The 7,237-nt window shown below is 35.1% G+C and overlaps 1 long non-coding RNA gene across 2 annotated transcripts; it reads right to left on the minus strand.

Annotated features, from left to right (window-relative positions):
* Positions 1–2,332: 2,332 nt before the first annotated feature.
* Positions 2,333–4,625, minus strand: LOC132167737 (uncharacterized). Of its 2 annotated transcripts, none has more exons than XR_009438712.1 (6): positions 4,404–4,625; positions 4,092–4,187; positions 3,128–3,231; positions 2,861–2,962; positions 2,687–2,737; positions 2,333–2,608 (listed from the first exon to the last, which is right to left on the minus strand). It is a non-coding gene; the product is annotated as an uncharacterized LOC132167737 (long non-coding RNA). The 2 variants fall into 2 exon arrangements; XR_009438713.1 differs by having other exon boundaries at positions 3,128–3,247.
* Between the last annotated feature and the right edge of the window lie 2,612 nt (positions 4,626–7,237).

A 7,237-nucleotide genomic window follows, 5' to 3' on the forward strand; every position in this document is an offset into this window, starting at 1 on the left:
GCTGGGCATGAGCATATGCTCATGCAAGTTAGTGGATTTAATGTCAGAGGAAGACTTGGCAATACCAAATTGCTATGGTAACACACCTCTATGGAGTACAATTAATGTTGGAAACTACAGGATGGCTGCATGCATGCTTAGAAAGAACAACAACTTGCTCAACATTAAATCTTCTTCTGGGATAATTCCAAGTATTAAGGCTATTCTCAATGGGGATATAGAATTGGGTCGCTATCTCTATTCTCTCACTCCGTTGGAAGATCTAACACAAGAAAAAGCAGCCCACGGCGCTACTCTTTGTACAGAGGCTATATATAACAGAAGAATAGGTAGCAACGAACTCTTCTCCCAAGTCTAACAATCCATCGGTCGTTATTTCTGATGATTCGAAATCTTCGCAATATATATAATTCCCATTTTGTTCAATTTTTTTCTGTGTATGCTGGCGTAACACAAAAGATATTGCTTTGGATTTAATTCAACGGTGTCCACGTCTGGTTCTTGCTCTAGACAGACAACAACGGAGCCCATTCACTACAAGAAATTAGGTCTTTAGGGGCGACTCAAAGTCGCCCCTAAAGGTCCTAAAGTGGACGCTGTTGCCAACAGCGTCGACTTTTCGACCCTAAAGGTGTCGACGCTAATAGTCCGACCCTAATGATCAAATGTTTGATTATCAGGGTCCACTTAAAAGTCGACCCTAATGATCACTTTTAGCGTCCACTTTATCGACCCTAAAAGTCACAATGTTTTGACCCTAAAGATGATGTACACGGAAGCGAAAGTCGACCCTAATAGGCAAGCATTAGCATCCACTTTTAGTTAACCATTAGGGTCCACTTTGTCGACCCTAATGGTCCTTAAAAAAAATAATAATAATAACTATCAGCGTCCAAACTAAAGTGGACGCTGATAGTTAACCATTAGCGTCCACAAAGTGGACCCTAATGGTCCTCAAAATTTTTTTATTTTTTTATTTTTTAAAAAAAAAAAATTAACTATCAGCGTCCAAACCAAAGTGGACGCTAATAGTTAACCATTAGCGTCCACAAAGTGGACCCTAATGGTCCTCAAAAATTAAAAAAATAAATAAAAAATAAAAAAAATAAAAAAATAAAAAATAAAAAATTAACTATTAGCGTCCAAACCAAAGTGGACGCTAATAGTTAACCATTAGCGTCCACAAAGTGGACCCTAATGGTCCTAAAAAAATTTTTAAAAAAAATCTGCGATCGATCGCACAATCTGCGATCGATCGCAGTACCAGTAGGTTTTCGACATTTTGCGATCGATCGCAGTTGGAGTGCGATCGATCGCAAAATATAAAAAACCTACTTGAAAACTCTCTGGTACTGCGATCGATCGCACTCCAAGTGCGATCGATCGCAGAACCAGGGAACACTGGTATGAGTAACATACATCGGCTAACACCTAACCACAATACTTCTAACATATATCAATAACAGTCCCACTAATACATGTTAACTCCAATATAATGAAGTAACAAAGTGAGACATCTACAATCCCAAGACAATCATTGAAAAAATGCCCGCCAGCCCCCATTAAACATGACTCTTACAAAGGCTATCAAGTCAAATCCCAGTCACAGCCAAAATAGTGCATAAAAAAAGCCAAAATAGTCAAATCCCAGTCACAACCAAACTAAATTGGCAAGCAATAAAAAAAGGTGGTCCTCTCATCCAACCTAGCGTTGGGCAGGTTTCAAATCATCTCTTTTATATAATTTTTGGTGAGTAGGGGGAAGGGTGCCTTCCCTGTAGATTTTGACAGTTACAGGCAGCAAAGAGACATTAAAACAGCTACAATATAAACTTTCTTAACCCACATTTGCCTATATTATAACAAAAACCTACTATCATTGTTTGTTGAAACTGACACCACAATCCCTATGGACCGCCAAGATTAAACGACCACACACACATGTACCTACTGGAAAATTTGGGATGCTTGAGAATTCAACCACAAGAATTCAACCACAAGAACAGCTTTACATTGAATAGCTATAGATGCTTGAGAATTTGGGATGAGTGCTTGTTAAGCAACCACAAGGTCTAAGGATTGGAAGCAGCTGTTTATTTCAACTAGTCTATTTCAATTGCCCATTTTAATCAACAAATCTACTAATCTTGTTTAAGAAATTATTAATTTTGTCAAAAGCATTCACTTTGTTCTCATCATCTGTTAAAAAGATTGTTGACTAAACAAATGAAGTAAAAGAGCAAAGTAGTTAGGGAGGATTAATTCGATTTATCCTCATATTATAAATCCAAAGAGAGAGAGAGAGAGAGAGAGATGAAGAAAGAGTGGGAAAGAGGGAAGGAAGAGCTACTTAATGAAGCTATTAAGTTTAAAATCAATAATAATTAAATTATTACATATCAGACCTAACAAAAGTATTTACCTGAGATAAAATTTTAGCACATTCAGCCATTGAAGACAATTCTCTCCGCTGTGATGCTGCATCAAAACGAGCAAGCAATCTGTTCTCCAGTTCTACACAAGGACAAACACCACTGAAAAGGATAAGAAAGCCTATGACTCCAAGCGATTTTAGGTCTCCTGGGCTGCTGTTGAACTCCATCAAATACTGCAGGGATTAAATTAATAATGCAGTTAGCACGTTCTAACAAAGGATATCATAAACTAAATGATCAATTGACAATACCTTTATAAGCTCTATTGTTTGACTAGCAGTTTCTCGCTGAGCATCTGCACTCTGACAAGAAAACGCCATATAAATGAAAACATAAAATAACAAAGTTTCAATAGAGATGGTGATAAAATTGTATTAACTACAAGGATCATAAGCATATGGCAATGAAGCATGGGAAAACTCTACCTGCAAATGATCTCCGATCTTTGCAGCAGTCTGTCCAACACTTGAAATACGTGAGTCCAACCTTGCAAAGCTATCAAACAATCCATCTACACCTTTTTCCAGCTGAAAAAGAAAAGATACAGACAACCATCATTTTTTTTTTATAAGCAAAGCAAATTCATTAAAAGCACAAGGGACATATAACCATCATATGTAACTCAATTTTCAGATTCATGGGAAAACTCATTACGTGTATCACAATTCAAAGCAACACTTCAGTTAACTAACCTCAGCGAGTGTCTTGCGGTGCTTAGAATCTTGGACAGAGACCTCCTTCTTGAGATTAATTACTCAAGCGGCTATCGAGCGCAATCCACCCTCTTTGGTTCATTCTGAATCAATCAAACACTAAGTTTCATCAATCCAAACCTGTCCTGCAGCACTTACTTTCTAGTACTACTCTCACACACCTCATTGAAGAAGAATAGAATTAAAGCATAAACCAGGGAAATGCATGTGGTTTTCTCAATTGTGTGTGTGCACCCAATAAAACCCATCGGCAGTGGCACTAAATATTAATCAATTCTCTCGGCTCAGATTTCATCCCGCTAATTATGCGGATCTAGGCATGCAAACTCCCCCAAGTCAAATAAACACATCACGTGTCCGGCCGATGCTTTCACTTGCCTCAACTGTGGTGTGCACGATGGAGTTGGATTTCATTGACCTTCACCAACTGTTGACTTCTACAATTAGACTTAGTCCCCCTACTACTTCACTGCTTTGCAAGGGCGGGCCATCAACTCAACTAATCCGCCGGTGGCATTTATTTGATTTTGTTTAAATATTCAGTTTTATAAAAGTGGCATCATTAATTTACCATACATTGTCTTTTAACTAACTAAAAAGATTCCAAGTTTCCAAAATTAATTACCCTTCCTAGACAAAAAGTCAAGCACATGAAATGCATTAATTTTTCAAATAAAATAAAGAATAAGTTAAGTTTTTCTGAAATTGCATACATTAACTTCACAAAATAGACAATATTTTAGTCATCTCAAAACAACGCGTCAAATGAAAAATCACCCTACAAGTTCCAAACCTAAATCTCTAAGCACATCTCTCACAGTAAATCATCGAATTAATTACCAAAACAGAAATGTGTAAGACTAACAAGACCTAGCTGAAATTGAAGACCTGGAAGACAATAAGCAAATCTGCATAACATAAATTGATGCGTTTTGAAGCCTACCTTAAAGTCATCCACATCAAGAATGAGTGGGAGAGAGCTAACAGCTGAGGATTTTGAGGCTTTATCGTTCTTGACAGCATCTCTGCTATCTTTCATCTGTAACAAGTCAAATAACTCATAAGAAGCATAAGAATGGGATCGCACAATTTGAAGCTCGTGGGTAATGCAATTGAAAATAATCTAAACTGGCAATTCCTTCAACAAAGATAACAAATTCATGACAAAATTAAATATAATGGGATAATTATATAATAAAATAAACGTTTTCTTTAATTAGTCTGATCTCGTAGAGAGCAAAAACGGAAATAGCACCTCTATGCGGCCTGAATGAGCGAGAGAGACACTGACAGAAACGGTCGCCGAGGGTTTGATTGCCCCTTCACTGCTTGGATGGGTTTAGATCGACGGAGATAGCTACCGGAGAGAGTTGAGTGCGCCGGAGAGTGATAGGAGGGCCGGAGAGAGAGCTGCCGGAGAGAGAAACGTGCGCCGAGTGAGAGAGATCGAGAGAGAGAGTGATGAAGGGGGTGGGACTTTGGGGTTAGGGATTTGGATCAAACAAATATGGTCTGAACTTTTCAGAAAACATAAAAAATGGTCTGAAAATTTCAGAATATTAGCGCCAATTTCAGATATCCCGCCACTGAATGGCGCTTATTTTTCGCACTCAATAGGGGCGACCTTAGTCGCCCCTAATGAGCCTCAAAAAATTTTTAACAATAGGGGCGGTCGCCCCTAATGAGCCTCAAAATTTTTTTTTTAAAAAAAATTATACTTATAATTTTTAATTTTTATTTATTTTATTTATTTTTGTTTTTCTTTATTTTCTCCTGTAATATGTTTTTATTATTATAATATTAACTAATAATTTCCGTTTAATAAAGATCATTAAGTTGATATTTATCTTATAATTAATTCTAAGATCAATACAAAATTCAAAGATAATATAAGATCAATATAACTAATGCACTAAGATAATATAAAAAACTTATAGTTCAATTAAATGTTCGATTGAACCTTCAATTGTATTCAGTTTGATCGATCAATTGATCTTATCATGATCAATCTAACTAATTCATTAGGATCAATCGGATGTTTGATCGATCAATTGATTCTATTACGATCAATCGAACTAATTCACTAGGATCGATTGGATTTTCGATCAAATGTTTGATCTTATCACGATCAATCAAACTAATTCACTAGGATCGATTGGATGTTTGATCGATCGGATTTTCGATCGAACATTTGATTGATCATTTGATTCTATCACGATCAATCGAACTAATTCACTTTGATCGATCGGATTTTTGATCAGATGTTTGATCCTATCACAATCAATCGAACTAATTCACTATGATCAATCAGATGTTTGATCGATCATTTGATCTTATCACGATCAATCGAACTAATTCACTAGGATCGATTGGATTTTCGATCAGATGTTTGATCTTATCACGATCAATCAAACTAATTCACTAGGATCGATTGGATGTTTGATCGATCGGATTTTCGATCGAACATTTGATTGATCATTTGATTCTATCACGATCAATCGAACTAATTCACTTGGATCGATCGGATTTTTGATCAAATGTTTGATCTTATCACAATCAATCGAATTAATTCACTATGATCGATCAGATGTTTGATCGATCATTTGATCTTATCACGATCAATCGAACTAATTCACTAGGATCGATCGGATGTTCGATCAAACATTTGATCTTATCACGATCAATCGAACTAATTCATTGGGATCGATCGGATGTTTGATCGATCATTTAATCCTATCACGATCAATCGAATTAATTCAATTTCAATTTCAATTGTTTCAATCATTTGATCTTATCACAATCAATCGAACTAATTCATTATGATTGATCGGATATTCGATCAATCCTTCAATTTCAATTGTTTCAAGTTTGATCGATCATTGATTCTATCATGATCGATCGAACAAATGCACTAGGACCAAACGGATGTTTGAACGAACCTTTAATTTGTTTGAAGTTTGATCAATCATTTGATCCTATCACGATCGATCGAATATCTGATAATTTATATAAAATAAATAATGACATATTATCGGAGGTAAATTTTTGGGAAATAACATTTTATAACTAATACACTAATATAATATAAAATGCTTAGAGTTGAACTGAATCTTCGACCGAACTAATTTTTCATTTTTTATTAGAGTTTAATTTTATAAAAGTTTTAATTTCAAATTAAGAGAGAATTTATAATTTTATAAAAGTTTATTTTTATTTTTTAGAAAATTTATAATTTATAATTTATAATTTTATAATTTTATAAATTTTATAAAATTTAAAATTTAAAATTTAAAATTTCATTTTTTTCAGATCATTAATTTTATTTTATTTTTATTTTTCTACATACTCTTTAGCGTCCACAAAGTCGACCCTAATACTTAACTATTAGGGGCGACTTTCAAAGTCGACCCTAATACTTAAGTATTAGCGTCCACTTTTAGTGGACGCTATTAGTCATCAATTTATTTTTTTAATTTTTTTTTAATTTTTTTTACCTACTCTTTAGGGGCGATAAAGTCGCCCCTAATAGTTAAGCATTAGGGTCGACTTTGAAAGTCGACCCTAATGATGGGTCTTTAGCGTCCACTTTTAGTGGACGCTATTGGCCATCAATTTATTTTTTTATTTTTTTTACCTACTCTTTAGGGGCGATAAAGTCGCCCCTAATAGTTAAGCATTAGGGTCGACTTTCAAAGTCGACCCTAATGATGGGTCTTTAGCGTCCACTTTTAGTGGACGCTATTGGTCGTCAATTTATTTTTTTATTTATATTTTTAATTTTTCTAGGTACTCTTTAGGGGCGATAAAGTCGCCCCTAATAGTTAAGCATGAGGGTTGACTTTGAAAGTCGACCCTAATGATGGGTCTTTAGCGTCCACTTTTAGTGGACGCTATTGGTCATCAATTTATTTTTTTATTTATTTTTTATTTTTTTTACCTACTCTTTAGGGGCGATAAAGTCGCCCCTAATAGTTAAGCATTAGGGTCGACTTTTAAAGTCGACCCTAATGATGGGTCTTTAGCGTCCACTTTTAGTGGACGCTATTGGTCATCAATTTATTTTTTTATTTTTTTTTTATTTTTTTTACC

This window comes from Corylus avellana, chromosome ca1 (genome assembly GCF_901000735.1).
Source record: "Corylus avellana chromosome ca1, CavTom2PMs-1.0".
NCBI classification, from domain to species: domain Eukaryota; kingdom Viridiplantae; phylum Streptophyta; class Magnoliopsida; order Fagales; family Betulaceae; genus Corylus; species Corylus avellana.